General features: G+C 41.3%; 1 protein-coding gene across 5 annotated transcripts in view; it reads right to left on the bottom strand.

Annotated features, from left to right (window-relative positions):
• The window catches only part of WIPF2 (WAS/WASL interacting protein family member 2), a 39,556-nt gene extending 31,718 nt beyond the window's left edge, over positions 1-7,838 (bottom strand). Inside the window, exons 1-2 of one of the 5 annotated variants that reach the window (XM_032457972.1) lie at positions 7,507-7,832; positions 6,541-6,645 (exon numbers count right to left, since the gene is read on the bottom strand). The gene's annotated coding sequence lies outside the window, so the exon portion shown is untranslated. Of the gene's footprint in view, positions 1-6,540; positions 6,646-7,185; positions 7,297-7,506 lie in introns of those variants that run through there. The other 4 variants (XM_032457974.1, XM_014562738.2, XM_032457971.1 and 1 more) reach the window with 4 other exon arrangements.
• Positions 7,839-18,380: the final 10,542 nt, after the last annotated feature.

Below are 18,380 nucleotides of genomic sequence, written 5' to 3'. Positions count from 1 at the left end.
AGTTCTAAGAAACTGTTAATGAGGTAAAAAGACAATTACAAGGTAGGCTGGAATCCAGTTACTGATGACAAAAAATGGCTCTTCTCACACTAGGCTGCTCACAGCTGACAGTACTAGCCCTGGACTTAACATGTGCCTTCCTTCACTTGCACACCCCAAATATAAAAGTAGAAAGCATCTACAGAGAACAATAAGACGAAAGGAAAAATCACAGTCTCCATTAAGAAAAGGCGTGGGTGGGGGGTAGTGGGGGGGGTTTAGCTCAAGGGGCAGAGCGCATGGTCAGCATGTATGAGGTCCTGGGTTCAATCCCCAGTACCTCCATTAAAAAATAATAATAATTAAATAGACCTAATTACCCCCCCAAAACAAAACAAAAACCTAAAAGTAAATAAGTAAAATAATAATTAAAAAAAATTTTTTTTAATTAAAGAAAAAGGCTTAGCATGCACGAGGTCCTTGGTTCAATCCCCACTACCTCCATTAAACAAAAAAAAGAAAAGGCCTGAGAGAAAATTTAAGCAGATGCTCCATAAAATGTTGATCTAGACTTCACATGGAGAGACAGACGTGTCATGCCTCATTTCAAAGATAATATATTAAGTCCCAACTCACCACAGATAATCTAATAACAAAGCTGTGACTTTCACTGTCGAGGAGTCTCTTCTCTCTCACCCTAATACCCTTAAGCCATCAGATACACAGATGTGCCTTGCTGAATGCTAGAAAAACCTGTGCATTGTCATTCCTTGATCACTAGTGATGGTCTGCTAAACCAAGAGCCTCCTTTAAGTTATGAAAATGGAGCAAGCTGATCCAATTACACAAGAAAGGTACTAAATCAAACAGGACCATCTGGGCTTTGAGGAAGAGTACTGTGATTTCTGAATAAAAGTTAATACACTTGCAGATAAAAATGTTTTCATATATCCAGAGTTATAATGGCCCTTGGGCTCCTGATTCATTTGTATGTCCAACAAGACTCAGGCATCATATGGCCTAGATGATGAGTGTGACAGAATATTATATTCACTAGTTCATAATAAGAACATCTGTGTTCTCTCTCCAGCCTCAGGAGGCTTACAAAAAAAAAAAAAGTCAATATTCCCCAGAAGTGAAGAGGTTTTCTGTTTCCTAAATAGTAGGTCTGGCAAACTAACAATCCCATCATCCCCCATAATCTACGAACTGCTCCTCAATAATCTCCAAATCAATCCCCAGGAACCTAAAATTCTAAGTCCTAATCCAGCCACATAAGTTAATTTGCAGGACCTAAAAAAAATCAAGTCTAAAATAACAGGCTTTATCCAGGAGTTCTTTTAGAAAACATATTCCACTGTACAGGCATCAGATTTCTTTATGACATTGATGGTTTTGGCATCAACACTAGTAAACTACTACCTGTGGAAAGAACTGACAAAAAAAAATCTCTACTGTAAAGGCTGAGCTCAAAATCCACTGTGCCATTTATCCATATTTTTGGAGAGCTCACACTCTCTGAAGCCTTGCCCCCTACCTCTCTGCCTCTCACTCCCTAAGCTCCAGACACAAAGGAACTTCCTTCAGTTCTTCAAAATAGTTTTTCCCTCCTCAGGACCTTCACCTATGCCACTTCCTCCACGTAGAACAGTCTTTTGTTCTCCCCTCATCCTTTAGGTTTCAATCTTAAAAGTCAAGGGACCTTTGGGGGAGGGTATAGCTAAAGTGGTAGAGTGTATGCTTAGCACGCTCAAGGCCCTGGGTTCAATCTCCAGTATCTCCTCTAAAAAAATAAAGAAATGAATAAACCTGATTACCTACCCACTATCAAAAAAAAAAAAAAAAAAAAGTCAATGGACCTTCAACCTCAGGTGTGAGGTCTTCTAGCCAAGCATCCACGATTTCATATTGTTGGAACATTCATTGTATCCCTGGGAGTTGCAGCTTTCTGTAAGTTTGCTGTGGCTGATCCAAGAAAGAAGGCATATGCAGATCTCTCCAGAAATTATGATTCCATAAAAGATTTTGAGGAGATGAGGAAGGCTGGTATCTTTCAAAGTGCAAAGTGATCTTGGAACGTAAAGAATTTCTTTGGGTTGAGCTGAGTTCCATGGAAGTTTGTCACTTACCTGCGTTCCTGAACTATCAAACTACGAATTATGAGTATCTGGGTTAGGGAATAGTTTCTCTTGATAAATAAACAATTAACAAAAAAACTTAAGGGACCTTCCCTGACAGCCTGCCTTCCCAATCAACCAGTGCCCCATTAGCTGTCTCCACAGCACTCAGAGCAGGAGTAATTAATTGTTTACTGGTCAATTTCCCCACTAGACCATAACCACTTGAGAGCAAGAACTGAGTCAGCCTTGTTCACTACTGTATCTCCAGCACCCACCACAGAGCTCAGCACACAGCAGAAGCTTAAAAATACTTGCCAAATAAATGAATAATAGAGCCAAAAAAATCAGCTTCAGCAATTCTACTTATAATTTACCCTACAGATTTAGTCACACATGCAAAGGGCAAATAAAATAACTACATATATATAGTTATTCCCTGGAGCATAGCATGTAAGAGCAAAGGACTGGAAACATTAGAAATATCTACCAGTATAGGACAGGTGCCAACTCTCTCTACTGCTTATATGGAATGACTACCAAAATAAGTTTTTTAAAAACTGCAGATAGTATTAACAGTATGCTATACTTGTTTTTAAAAAATGCAAGAAATATGTATATTTTCTTTATAGGTACACATATCTCTGGCAAGGATCTCAAGAACCTGGTAATAGTATTTGACTCTGGGCAGATGAGCTGGACTGATGAGGAGACAGGGTAGAAAGCAGGCTATTCACTGTATACTCTTTTCCATCTTAATTTTTTTGAGCCATGTGAATGTATTACCTATTTTAAAAATACATAAACTGTGTTAAAGATAGTCCCATCCTTATAAGACAGTGATAGAGGAGTTTAAATCTCTCATACCTGGATCTCTGACAACAAACACACTGCCTACATATAAGCACTGGAAAGGGAGAAGTGGAAAGAAGGAAGTCACTTATCCACAAACCTCGGACAGCTTGTCCCACTGTAGATTTGTATTATTTTAGAAAATTCCTTCCCCCCACCCAATCAACTGTCCCAATCTGGACATATGGACAATGTTTCACAGTCAGAAGGATTATTGGGAGAAAAAAAGAGATTATTTAATTCAGCATTTCTATAAGCACAGGAAGCAGGCTGATGAATTTGTACTGAAGAATTATCATAAATACTGACTAAAAACAAATTACTTTCACTGAGGGGCCTCAATCCAAATACAGCTTAATCTGAATCTGTGAAGTTTCAGAAACCAAACATTTTTTGAAAACCACCTATTAGAATGGGGAGGAAATCTGCACACATTCCTTAGATATACAGATTTGTAAACCTCAAACCCCTGTCAGGAAAAAAAAGACCTGAGACTACATTAAATACAACTCCAATAATCATATTTGTTACCACAATCAAAGCCCTGGACCAGAGTCAAAAACCTCTGGATCTCAACCTGCATATCAGGAACAGAATACTCTGGATTAATGATAGCAGAAGAAAGGTGAATCCAGGGCCACCAAGAATAAGATCTGTTTTGGGGTATCTCCAATGTTACAAGGGCGACTGTCATATACTGCAAGAAATTATCTTCATAATCCATTCCAAGACCTAATGGAGACACAGTTCTCTTCCAATAATTATCCCCTGAAAAACAAAAGGGTATTCACTAAGTAGAACACACTGAAAAGGGCATTTACTAAATAGAATTAAGTATTTACTATAGCTGTACTAAAGTGTTATAACTTTGCCAAGCCAAATTGCAAATTAGAAGCCAATTCCTGGCCCCTCATTTGATAACCTATTTGCCTCCAGGGGCATGTTAAGCCAAAATCTTAAGAGATCTACGACTGACACAGACATCAACAAACTTATCACTTTCCTTCCCTGCTAGCATTGTTTTTCTCCGTAAGTTCTGTTCAGCATTTTTAAAATACCCCTCTATGATAATACTAAGAAGTGCTCATGAGTTTAGCCTACGGCTCCCAGGCTCAAAAGCTTGGGAGTGAGAGCGAAACCAAAAAAAAAGGAAGAAAAAGTCAGAAATACTCTTTCTTCTTCAATGCCTTGGATTTTCAAAGCTAGGCAAAGGCAATGATTCTGCATTTAACCACCAGATGAATAAGAAACAGATTTGAATTTAGAAGAAACATAAAGGAGTGTAAGAACATTCAGTGAAGAGTACCCCCTCTATTTTCTTGCAGAGCAGCTCTGAGGATCTGCCAGTGGACCTCACTGTGACATGGAACACCCCATCTACTCTAATCTGGGCCATATCCCTCAAGAGACCAACAGACAGTCAACCGGAACTCTGCCAACTTCTGCTCGGGAGTTGTGTGAAGAACAGTAGCAACAAGAGCCTACTTTGAGAAGGAGATCAACAATCAGACCCAAGAAGAAAAGAAGTTATTTGGCAGAGGGAAGCATGTTGCCAAAATGTTAGTCACAGCTTCAAGGGCTCAGTTTGTGTTTCTGCAACTATTCTTTGCTTTGACAGAGTCCATTCTTTGGCCCAGGAAACCCAGCTCAGCTTGTCACCCTCCCCATTTGAGGCAGGCAAGAATCCTTTCAATTTGGTGGTATCAAACTGTGACACAGACAAGATGTCCACCAGAGACTGGAAAGGAGGGAAAAAAATTGTGTAATTTGCCATTTTCCACTTAGGGCTGACTCCAGCAGTGCAATGGAAACACACGACAGGAGAGGAAAAACGGAAAAGCATTATGTGAAAGAAGCAGGTTATACCAAAAGTCAGCCCAGAGAGCAGATCCTCCACAACTGATCTCAAAACCTCCTTTAAAACAAACCAAAAAGACACACTGTAGGTTGAAATGAGAAAAAAATATTAAGCAAGTTTTTATCCCCAAATAAGCATACAAATGGGTTACATCCTGATAAACCCATCGTAAACTGAAAATACCGTTAGGTCGAAAACACATTTAATACACTTAACCTACCCAGCATCATAGCTTAGCCTGGCCTACCTTAAGTGTGCTCAGAACACTTATATTAGCCTACAGCTGGGCAAAACCATCTAAGTGAGAGCCTATTTTATAGCAAAGTGTTGAATATCTCATGTAATTTACTGAATACTGTCCTGAAAGTGAAAAACAGAATGGTTGTATGGGCACAGAAGGGTTGTTAAGTATATCGTTTGTTTCCCCTCATGATTGCGAAGCTGACCAGGAGCTGTGGCTGTCTACCACTGCCCAGCATCACGAGAGAGTATTATACCAAATGTCGATAGCCCGGGAAAAGATAAAAATTAAAAAACTGAAGTACAGTTCCTACTGAATGAATATCACTTACACACCGTCGTGAAGTTGAAAAATCCTAAGTCAAATCATGGTAAGTCACAGACCGTCTGTATACACTTCCTACCTGCAGCTCTTCCTGGGGCTGGTATTAAAACTTTGGTCTGCTGAAACAGCCTGAACCAGCAGCCTGTGATTTTTTGAATTACTTCAGAGCAAAAGGAACACAGATTCAAGTACACCAGGTTACTCTTCCAATCAAAGAGCTCAAGAAGTCAAAAAAGAACATCTGACAATTTCCTCAATAGGAACAGGAATCCTCTCTTTCCTTCTTAAAAGTGACCAGTAAAACCTGAAAACTCTGTAGTTTAAACACCTTCCACTTTCCCCTGCATTTCACTTTTGTGCTGACATCACCTAACTAATCAGTACCAATTAAGGTAAACAACACTATTGATACCAAGTGTGAAGTAGAATTAGAAACTGCCCCCTCTTAAGCAAATCCACGTCAGACTTCAGAAATGCCAAGACTTCAAGAACACTTCTAAGCTAAACAAGATCACTTACAGGCAAATGTTTAGAGCATTATGCCCAAAGAAAAAGCCAGAACAGTCAAGATGTCACAGGATTAACAATAAAGAAGCTAAAACTGTCCCCAAGCACCCTGGTACCCACTAACTGGCAACAGGGCCAAAGTAACTGGAGCAAAGCAAAAGGCTCAAGTGTCTAAAACACTATTTTTCAGTGAATTCTCAAAGAGTTCATGGGGAAAGTGTTTGTCAAGAGTAAAATATTCTTGTGGCTAGAAAACAAAATATAGCATTCTTCCACATTCTCCATCAACTGACCTCATTCATTCCCATTTCTAACTTCCCCATCTCTGTCTTGATGGCAGCCAATACAATGTAACACAATAATATTAAATTTTTGGCTACTAAAAGTTGACATTGAGCAAAGTTTAAAAATTGACCTGTATCAAATCAAAACCAACTCTTCCCTGGCGGAAAAAAAAATGCACAAAGTTGAGAGGAAGAAACTGAGAGGAGGTGTCTTGTAAATATCAGTATCTCAATCTTGTTTTCAAGATCGCTTCTTTGCATCCACTTTAACGATCCCACTTGGTTAACACAATCTTTGAGAGGCAGAGAGGGATCATACCTGCATTTCTAAGGGGGAAAAAATGAGACAGTTTAATGATTTGCCTCAAAGTCACTTACTAAATCCATAGGTGGGCCAGAACAACTCCTATTTCCTGAAATTATCTTCTGGTTTGTAAAAGAAGAAAAAAGTCACCAAAAACATGCAGTTAAGTCGTTCAGAACCTGAAATGTAAGGCAAAAACAACAGCCTGAAAAAAAAAGGTGGATCCTGGGGGGCCCAAAGCCGTAACAGATCATTCAAATTCCTTTGAAAAATATGAATTCCAGTACACACCAGCTTCTTCCAGCTCCTTACCCCAGTGTTATCTTTAAAGACTCTTCCTTCCTGATCAGTAAACTCAACAACACACACTGCTCACGTTAAACACTTTTAAGATTTCCGTCTTCCCTCACGTCACACCACTCCAATCTGAATCCTCAATGGCAGGTTGCTCCCATGCGAACTTCAACATTTCTCAATACAACCTTTAACTCAATTCTGATTTCTTCTCAACTAACGCTCTGAAGATTCCCTCCAGTGTGAGCAATTTCCGCAGTTATCTATTCAACCATTGGTTTTCACTCATCAATCCCCAAAATGTCACAGTGCCGTCCTCACCCAAAGCTTCCTGTTAATTACCTGTTTCCAACAGGTCCTCCCTCCCCACCCCCGTTTTTGCGCACGACTACCTCGCTCCTCACTCAGAGTGCCGCCTTACTCACCTTACCCAATCCTTGAGGATCCCTTATTTTCTCTCAATAACCTTCCTCCCCATTTCAGTCAGCCCTCGCCCCACACCAATTCCCGATCACTCCTCCCTACTTAAGATTCCCCACGCCCCCTCTTCTCTAGGTTATTCAGACCCAGCCCCCAGCCCCCTCCCGTCAGGCCCCGCCCCCAGGACCCCTCTCTTCCACAGGCCCCTCCTCCAGTGCCCCCCTCTCTCCCAAGCCCCGCCCCAATCCCCCCATCCCCGGCTCTCCCTCCCATTCGGTCCGCAGGTCATCTCAGCGACGGACCAGCCTCCCCGGCGTCTTTCCGACCTGGCCGCAGCGGCTCCGGGAGCGAATCCTCCGCCACCTCCGCTCCGGCTTCGTCCCGTCCTGCTCGCCCCCCGGCAAGCTCCCTTTCTCGCCGCCGCCGCCCCTTTTGCCAACCCGGAAATGGATCTGCTCCCACCGTCCCCAGCGTCCGCGAACAAAATGGAGGAGGGGGAAAAAGAAGGAGGGAGCAGAAAGCGAAGAGACGCTACACGCATGCGTCCCTGGAAAGCCCGCCCCCTGCCGGCGCACGTAAAGGCGGAAGCGGTCTGGTGGCCGCCATCTTGGGAAGGTCGCAAGAATTTCTTGCCAGCCAAAAGCGGAGTTTGCAACTTTGGCTGCAGTTGGAATCACCTGGGAAGACCTGAATAAAGATACCTGATTTCCACCCCCAGAGATTCTAATTTAATTGGTCTAGGGTACGGCTAGGCATTGGAACTTTTAAAATTATTCAGGTGGTTCTAACGTTGCTGAGGTGGAGGATCACTGAAAGTCTTGACTCTTTTTTCATCTTTATTCCGCGTGCGCGCGCACGCACACACACAGCCACACGCACACGCACACACCATAAATATCCTTTCCTAATTTCGAGGTAACGAAGAACCTGCCCCAGTCAACCTTGCAAGGTCTCAGTAGTCAAGCTCCAGTTGTCATGGTGACAGAGAAGCAAGCTCTGCTAACAAGTCATTGTTAACGTCATCTTAGCCGCCCGACCCGCAGACTCGTGAACATCCGTCTCCTTTTTCTCTGGCCAGGGATGGGGGATGGTGCTGCGGACTCTTCTAGCTACTTGGGGCACGGAAAGGAATCCTGTGCCTTTCCTGGTGTGGCTGCTGTTGACTCCGTCCCAGCTGTGTAAGGATCTCTCCCTAGTCCACCTACGAAAGTGCTTTTCTAGTGCAGTCAACCCCATTGCCTTATATCCTCAAAATGTTCTTTGGGTCTCTCCATCATCATTTTTAAAAGCTGAATCCGAAGTAAGGGGGAAGAATTGGGACTTAGTTCTCATTACTTACTAACTGCATGCCCTTGGGCCTCAGCTACTCTATCTGTAAAACGGGTCTAACAGTACCTGTCCCAACTGTTTCATAGGGTTGTTGGAAGGCTCAAATGAGGTAATGAATAGGAAAGCATGTGATAAACCATAAGTTGTTATTATTTTTGTTTTCCTTCTTATCTGCCATTAGAAGTGCTGGGCACCACCCACTAGTCAAGTAGATATCACAACATTCATTGAGTACCTGCTGTGGGCCAGGCACTGAGGTAGGCATGAGAAGATGGCTATGGAGGTGACTAAGACAGAGCATCTGCCTTCAGGGAATTCACTGCGTGGTGGGCAGATTGGCATGTAAACACCTGGCTGAGATACAAGTCAGCATGTGATTACTGTCTTGGGGAAATATGGGCTGTAGGACATCAGACAAGGGAGTGATTACTTCCTGCTAAAGAATGGGAGAAGGTTTTGTAAATGGTTTTGAATCTGGCCTTGAAGGATGAGTAGGATTTTATCACTAGTCAGAGAAGGCAGGGAACACGTTCCGGGCATAGGGAGCCATAGATGCAAAGATATAAGATTTTCAGGTATGTACCTGTATGCCTGATGGTGGGATGATGGCGATTGGGCCAGAGACATGGTAGATATAAACTCCCAGCTCTTCAACCTCATCTCCATTCAGTCCCCTCTTTGCTCACTGCTCACTGTGTAGACCAACTTTCTTTCTTTTTTTTTTAATTGAAATATAGTTGATTCACAATGTTGTGTTAGTTTCTAATGTACAGCATAGTGATGTAGTTATATATGTCTATATACAGTTACATACATTCTTTTTCATATTCTTTTTCACTATAGGTTGTTACAAGCTATTGAATATAGTTGCCTGTGCTATACAGTAGGACCTTGTTGTTTATCTATTTTATATATAGTAGTTTGTATCTGCTAATCCCAAACTCCTAATTTATTCCTCCCCTCCCCTTCCCCTTTGGTAAGCATAAGTTTGTTTCCTGTCTATGAGTCACTTTCTGTTTTGTAAATAAGTTCACTTGTATCATTTTTTAAGATTCCACATATAAGTGATATCATATGATATTTGTCTTTCTCCTCTGACTTACTTCACTTAGTACGATGATCTCCAGGTCCATCCATGTTGCTACACATGGCATTATTTCATTCTTTTTTATGGCTGACTAGCATTCCATTATATATATATATACACCATTCACCTACTGATGGATATTAAGGTTGCTTCCACATTTTGGTTGTTGTCAATAGTGCTGCTACGAACATTACGGTGCCTGCATCTTTTTGAATTAGTTTTCCCCAGATACATGCCTAGGAGTGGGATTGCTGGATCATATGGTAACTCTATTTTTAGGTTTTTAAGGAATCTCCGTACTGTTTTCTGTAATGGCTGCACCAAATTACATTCCCCCCAACAGTGTAGGAGTGTTGCTTTTCTCCACATCCTCTCCAGCATTTATCATTTGTGGACTTTTGATGGCCATTCTGACTGGTGTGAGGTAGTATCTCATTGTAGCTTTGATTTGCATTTCTCCCATAATTAGCAGAATTGAGCATCTTTTCAAGTGCCTGTTGGCCATCTGTATGTCTTCACTGGAGAAATGTCTATTCAGCAGACCTGCTTGCCAGTGCTGCAGTGCACCAAGTGGTTCCTCAAGGCCTTTGTATTGGTTCTACTCTGCTTCTTCCTCATTTCTCAGGCTTTAGCTCAAATGTCCCCTCCTCACTGCCCACCGTAGCTAAGGTAAACGTCCCATTCTCTATAACATCACTCCATGATAAGCACAGCCCCTGGGGTGCAGAACAGAAACATCTCACCTAGACCTGGGGATATAGGTGTTGGCTTCATAAAAAAAGTAATACCTAAGTGAGACCTAATGGATAAGTAGGAATTGGCCAGGAGCAGAGGGGAGGGAAAAGCATTCTGGGACAGAGAGAGAATATGCCCAAACCAAGAAGAATCATGGCCACAGCCCCAAAACTGGAAGCATTTGGATATAGTTAGAGCTAGAACTTAGGGGAGAGGTAAGAAATTTGATTGAAGACCTAATCATAACATCTGACATTTATTAATACTTACCATGTGCCAGGGTCTGTTATAATATCACATGTCATAACTCATTTATCCTCACAATAACTTTCAGAGGCAGTGTTGTTATGCCCATTTCACAGATGAAGAAACAGAAAAGTTAACCATCTTGCCCAAAGTCACATGCCTACAGAGTAGCAGAACTATCTCCGGAGTCTGTGATTCTCCACCCTACCAGACCCCATCCCTTTGTTACAACAAATATAACTCAATTCTACTATCCTGAAGTGAAATTAACAGATGATTTAACCTATCTGATTTCCAAAAAAAAACACCCCAAAACAAAAACATTATTTCAGAAAGTCAATATAATGCCCTGACTATTAAAAAAGACAAATAAGAAGAAGGCGTTTCAATCTGTCAATGCTCAGGCGTGACTACACTGGAGGATGTACAGTGAAGCAGTCACATGCTCGCACTCATACTTAGAATCACTAAGACTGTGACAGGGACAAATGCAGACTGACCTAAGGGTGTTGTATTGGGTAGCGTTGTCATTCGTGATATGATTTTCCCAAATGGCAAACAACTCTTGTTAAAGTTCTGAACAACATAGAACAGCACAGTAGTTATAGTCCTAGAAAAAACAGATTGTATTAAATATGTGCAAAAATATTTTTTTTTGTTTTGTTTTTAATGGAGGTACAGGGGATTGAATGCAGGACCTCGTGCATGCCAAGCTATACCTTCCCCCCTGTTCAAAAATATTTTATATTTGTATTTTCCTGCTCTGACAATATGGCAAGCTAAGTACCTTGGAGACCTTCCCCTTAACAACTAAAAATCTTAGATAAAATATTTTTCTTACTCGTAGATGCTTTGATGAAAAAGTAAGCAATTTTCAGGGCAAAACAAAGTAAGTGAAGGCAGGGGACGCAGAGAGAGGTAAGTGGAACAGTGAGACAGGCTTTTGCTCCAAGGACACTTGCCTAACTAGGTGAACTTGAGCTTTCATCACTCTCTTGTGGGAAAACAAAACACCCCAGGACCTCCTAAACAGGGGGGTTTGACAGGAGATCCTCCTTCATAAAGATGGGGCCCCAAAGGTCTACATCCTCATGGTAAGGGTGCATTAGAGCTAAATCTGTCCCCTCTTCCCTTGGGTGTAAGGTTAATGGAGATAAATTCTCAGCTCAGATGATAATAGATTTTTTACACAGAATGTTCAGTGGGACACTGAAAGTCACGTGGATAATTTCTGGTTGTATGGAACGGTCCCTTGCAATGCCAAAATCTAGCATCCTTGACCCCTGCCCACCAAATGCCAATAGCACATCCTTATCATTATGATAAACAAAAAAAGCCTCCACAAATTTCCAAAATGCCCCCATGGAGAACCACTGCCCCAGGCTACCCTGTCAAGTTGTCATGGGCCAATTTGTGAAGGACTTTATTATCTATTTTGAAAAATTAGATGTTATCTCAAGGGCAAGAGGAAAGCCATTAGAAGGTTTAAGCCAAGAAGTGCCATGACCCACTTTGCCTTCTAGAAAGATCGCTCTGACTGCAGCATGGAGGATGTATTAGAAGGGGCCAGATTACAGGCAGGAATGCTGCTTGGGAGGCTGCTGGGGGCATCTAAGTGAGAGATGCTTGATGCCTGCTCTGAATGGCTTGCTGGACACAAAGACCTTGGAGGCAGGGCTTCCTGTCTGCAGAGCCCAATGCCTCAAGTCTTAGTTCTCCCCACTCCTGAGTAGGGTGAGACTTTAGACAAGCTACTCAACCTCTACCAGCCTCAGGCTTCTCACCTGCCAAATGGAAATAAGACTAAATGGAATGCATCTGAACTGTGTACACAGGTGGAAAGCACTCACTAATCTTCGCCATGATCATTATGATGTTATCAGCGATAGAAATGGCAAGAAGTCTTTCGAAAGATGTTTAAGAAGTGGAATGTGAGGGCTGGAGAGAGGGAGGAGCCAAAGATGATTCCCAAGTTTCTGGCTTGAACTCCTGTGTGTAGGTGATGCCAAGACTTAGCTGGAGAGAGTCAAGGAGGAAGAGAAGGGGCTGGACTCACAAACTGTGGTAACTGGCCTTTAAAGACAGCCCCCAATGACCCAGGACTCCTCATATTCATTGAATCTGGGCTGGCCTGTAATTCCCTTTAATGCAGCAGGAAGGACGCTGTACTAGGTCCGGAACTAAGCCTTAAGAAGACCTAGAAGCCTCCACTCTTGTGCTTTTGGGAACTCCTAAGCTCCCATGTAAGAAATCCACTGTTCTGTTGTAGAGACCACCTGGAGGGGAGGCTTTGACATGGAGAGAGAGAGGTCCAGCCATCCCAGCCTTCCAGCTGTTTCCACCAAGTTTGAGATGAGTGGGCAGCCGTCTTGAACATTCCAGCTTCAGTCACCTTCTGACCACAGCCACATGAGATACTCCAAGTAAGACAGCAGAACTGCCCAGTTGAGCCCCCATTAACCCAGAGGATCATGAGAAGTTACAAAATGGTTGCTGTTTTAAGCCACCAAATTTGGAAGTTTGTTATGCAGCAGCAGATCCCCAAACAGAAATCTGCTGATGAAATCTAAGCCCAGAGTATAGCAGGAAGAGAAGAGGGCTCAGTACAGAGCCAAGGGAGTCCATGTGCAAGGACTAAACTGAGGGAGAAAGCCAGCAAAGGAGACTTAGAAAGAGAGGACAGAGGGAAATCCTGAGAGTGTAGGGTCCAGAAGTCGCAATGAGTGGTTAGGAAGGAGGGATGATCAGAAATATCAAATGCCAGAGAGAGGAACAGTAAGATAAGTTTCCCTTGGACTTGGTAACATGGGAGTCAGTGGCCTTGACAAGAACCGTTTCAGTGAGTAATGAGGGCAGAAGCCAGATGCCCTCGCTCGAAGAATGAAAAGGAAACATACAGCAACAAAATCAAACTAGAGTTACACATGTTGACCTGGGAGAGTCTCACAAGCATGATGTTGAGGGGGGAAGTTGCTGAACACTACCTCTGGTAGAACGATATTTACATGGAGTTTAAAAACATGCAAATATGAAAACGACAACTCAATTTTTATTTTATTTTTGTCTTTTGTTTTGTGGCAGGAGGTAATTAAGTTTATTTTTTTAATGGAGGTACTGGGGATTGAACCCAGGACCCTCGTGCATGCTAGGGCACTCTACCACTGAGCTATACCCTCCCTCACCAACCCAGTTTCTAAATGGGCAAGGGAGTTTGTTGTAGGTTGATGAATGGCACCCCAGACCCAGCAATTCACGCTTATCTGGAACCTCAGAATTTGACCTTATTTGGAAATAAGGTCTTTGCAGATGGAATTAGTTAAATTGAGGCCATGCTAGATTAAGATGAAGTCATCCTGGGCTAGGGTGGGCCCTACATCGAATGTCTGGTGTCCTAAGAACAGAAGAGGATTCAGAGCCACATACAGGGGAGACCACCATGTGAAGATGGAGACAGAGATTGGAGTGATGTGTCTACAAGTCAAGCAAATAAGGTTCACATAATATGGAACCATTTTAACCACGCTAAAGTGTATAGTTGAGTGGGTTTTATATTCACGATGCTGTGCAACCATCACTACCATCTAATTCCAGAACATTTCCATCACCCCAAAAAGAAGCTCCATGTATTAGCAGTCTCTCCCACTTCTGTCCTTCTCCCAGCCCTGGCAACCACTAATCCACTCTCTGTCTCTATGGACTTGCCTGTGCTGAACATATCATATAAATGGAATCAAACAATATGTGACCTTTTGTGTCTGGGTTCTTTCACTTAGTATAATATTTTCAAGGTTCATCCATGTTGTAGCATGTATTACTATTTCATTCCTTTGTCTGGTCAAATAACACACCACTGTATGAATGTAGCACATTTCAGTTTCTCCATTCATCAGTTGATGGACATTGAGTCGTTTCCACTTTTTAACTACTGCAAATTATGGTGTTATGAACATTCTGGTGCAGAGAGTTTCTTTTTGGAGTGATGAAAATGTTCCAAAATTGTGCTGATAGTTGCACAAGTCTATGGATATACTAAAAGCCATTAATTATACACTTTAAATAGTGGATGTGAATTACATCTCAATAAAACTGCTACCCTCCAAAATCAAAACACTATGTTATTTTGAGATGTATATCATGTAACGAGAGTTTAGAGAAACACATGGAAATGATACCACACCCAGGAAAGTGGTTGCTTCTGGGGAGAAAGGGAGGGGCAAGTACCAGGGGCCTCAGCTGTAGGGTAAGGGTTCATTTCTTAAGCTGAGTGGTGGAGACACGGGTGTTCATTAGTTTTTAAACTTTTTGTATGATTGAAATATTTCACAACACATTTAAAAATAACTTTTTAACAGGAGTAAATGGTTGGAATACACAAGATATTTGCCAGCTGCAAAAATCACCATGTACAAACTACAAAAGGAAAAAAAAATAAAAGTCTTTTTAATGGAGAAATCTGGCAGGCCCTCCTTAACCACAGAGCCAAACTCAGCCATCACTATTATGGGCCAACCTGACCTTATTCACCTCCCGGGTAACGCTATTAACAGCATCACCTGCAAAGTATTCTTCTCTAGGACACTTAAGCTCCAGAAACCACCAGAACTATACTGTCCAACCTGGGAGCCATTAGTCATTTATAGCTATTGATGAATTAAAATGTGACCAGTCTGAATTGACATATTCTGTAAGGATAAAATGCACACCAGATTTCAAAGACTTCATACCCCCCTTAAAAATGTAAACTATCTCATTAATATTTTTATATTGATTACATGTTGAAATGATATAATTTTGGATATTTTGGGTTGAATAAAATAGATTCTTAAAATTAATTTGCCTGTTTTTTCTTACTTCTTTAATGTGACTACTAGAAAAATTTTAATTACGTATTCAGCTCACATTATATTTGTTTTGGACTCTGCTGCTCTAGACAGAACAAATAGCTTACACTCTGTAGAGGGAATGAAGGTGCAGGTAAACAAGAGCAAGGGGAGACAATCAGACAAGTCAAGAACTTACAAGACACCTGCCCTAGACTTTGAAAAGTCAATGTCATAAAAGAAAAGAAAAGAAGCTGTCCTAGATTAAAAGAGGCTAACGAGATATAACAGCCAAATGCAATGCATGGGTGTTGATTAGATCATGAATTTTTTTTAAAGTTTTCTTAAAGACATTTTTTGAGACAACCGGGCAAAGTTAAATATAAGCTGAATATTAGCTGATATCATAGAACTACTGTTGATTTTCTTGGGTGTGATAATGGTGTGGTGGACATGTGGGGGAACGTCCTTTTTCTTAGCTGATTCCTGCTGAGGTTTTTAGGAGTGAAATGATATTAACATGTTTAAAATTTTTAATTTATTTATGTTTTAATGGAGGTGCTGGGGATTGAACTCAAGACTTCGTTCACGCTAAGCATATGCTCTACCACTGAGCTATATCTACCCCCCTATATTAATATTTGCAACTTATTTTCAAGTAGTGTGGCAAAAGAGAAAGTATGTGTATGTGTGTGTGTATGTGTGTGTAGAGAGAGAATAAAAACAAATTTAGCAAAATGTTAGGGTCTAGAAATATCTAAGAGTATTCATTGCATTAATCTTTCAACTTTTCTGGGTTTTAAATCTTTTATGATGAAAAGTTGGGGAAACAAGACAAAATAAAAAAAGGAATGAATGGAACATGAGGATGTGGAGCCTACCCTTTCAAGAAGCTTGGGTTGGGGAGGGTACAGCTCAGTGGTAGAGTGCCTGCCTAGCATGCATTGAGGTCCTGGGTTCAATACCCAGTACCTCTATTAAAATAAATGAGTAAAGTTAAAAAAGGAAAAAAAAGTGTTTTTCAGTTTGGAAAAAAAAAAGTTTGGTTGGCCTGGCACTGGAAGTCAGAGGGGACAGTAGCTACAGTGGATCAAGGAAAGTGTTTTTAAAAATGAAGCCAATTTAAAAAAACCAAAATGAAACGTTGAGAGGGTTTAAATGCTTAATGGGAAGAAGCCAGTAGAGAGGCAGAGAATGAAAGATACAGGTTGTTCTGGTCAAATTTCTCATGCCTGGGGATAGACTTTCTGAGAGAGTCAAGACATCCCCCAGAAATACTCTATATGAGCCCCCACCTCCTCTCTCCCTCCCTTAGGCCTCCTTCCTACCAAGCCTGATGAGAACAGAATCTTGGTGGTGACACCTAGTGGATTCAAAGCGCACTGCTTAAATTCTTCACTGCCTACACCATGTTCAAGAGGGCGTTTTATTACACCTGAAACTAACACAACATTGTAAATTAACTATACTTCAATTAAAAAAAAATTGAGAAAGGAAAAGACAGGATCTTTGAGAGTGGAGAAAATTGGTGGGCAGCTTCTTGTTCTTAAAAAAAAAAAACCCAAATGATGAGTATTTGAACAGAGATAAGGAAAGGACAGGGATTCTTTATGCTCAAGGAAACAACAATCTATTTAGGAAAATAAAAATTCCAAAGAACCGACAAGTCAAAAAAAAAAAAAAAAAGAGGGCATCTTAGTATGCTGGTCTTCTGACTACTCCAAATTATTTTCACCCTTTTGTTCACTGCCAAACCAGTCTAGAGAGTGCAATGTTCCTGAGCAAGCTCATCCTCTCCCCACACAGCCCACAGAGCCCTTTGACCACTTCTTGTGTCATGATGGGCAGATCTCAGAGCCCAGCAATGCCTCCCAGTGCCTCATCCCTGACTTCCCACTTCCACGCTTTGGTCAGCAAACCGTTTGCCTGCTTCAGGACCTGGGACATCTCTTCCAAGAAGCTTTCTCTTATTATCCCCCACCCCCAGCCCGACTAGTAGTGAATCTCCTTAGCTTAATTCCTAGAGCACTCATCACCTTGTGTCTTGTCCCCCTCTTACAGCTCCTATTTCAAACAACCTCATTGATTCATTCGGCAAATATGTATTGAGTGTCTTCTTTGTGCGAAGTACTACTCCAGGTTCTGATGAGTGAACAAGGAGCTCACTTTAGTAGGTGAGGAGTAAGCACAGAACAAAAACACAGAGAAGTATAGATGATGTCAGGGAGCGATGAGGGTATTGAGGAAAATACAGGAGGCTGAGGGGATAGAGAGTGGGGGTGGAGGGGAGGATAGGAATAGTCAGGAGAGGCTCAGGGAAGAGCAAAGGTAAAATCTCTGAAACATAAATGAGTGTTATGTATTTTAGGAACAGTAAGGCAGTCAGCGTGGTTGGAGTAGGACAAGGGAGAGGAGGAAGAGGAGGTGAGGTCAGAGAGGAAGGACTTTTTTTTCCAGCCTTTTAAAGAACTTTTTCTTTTCACAATATTGATACGCAATGTTGTTAGTTTCTGGTGTACAGCATAATGATTCAGTTATACATATATAAATATTCTTTTTCATATGTTTTTTCATTATAATTATTATAAGATATTGAATATAATTCCCTGTGTGTACAGTAGGACAGATGATTGGGTAAAGAAATTGTGGTATATATATACAATGGAATACTACTCAACCATAAAAAAGAATTAATGCCATTTGCAGGAACATGGATGGACCTAGACATTATCTTACTAAGTGAAGTAAGTCAGACAGAGAAAGACAAATATCATATGGTATCACTTATATGTTGAATCTTAAAAAATGATACAAATGGACTTATTTACAAAGCAGAAACAGACTCACAGACCTAGAAAACAAACTTATGGTTACCAAAGGGGAAAGTGGAGAGAGGGATAAATTAGGAGTTTGGGATTCGTAGATCCAAACTACTATATATAAAATAAATAAAACAAGGAGAGGGAGAATTTTGATTTTTAAT

Source organism: Camelus ferus, chromosome 16 (assembly GCF_009834535.1).
Source record: "Camelus ferus isolate YT-003-E chromosome 16, BCGSAC_Cfer_1.0, whole genome shotgun sequence".
Lineage (NCBI taxonomy): Eukaryota > Metazoa > Chordata > Mammalia > Artiodactyla > Camelidae > Camelus > Camelus ferus.
Note: the sequence above shows the minus strand (reverse complement) of the source record. Positions and strands in the feature narration are given on the sequence as shown.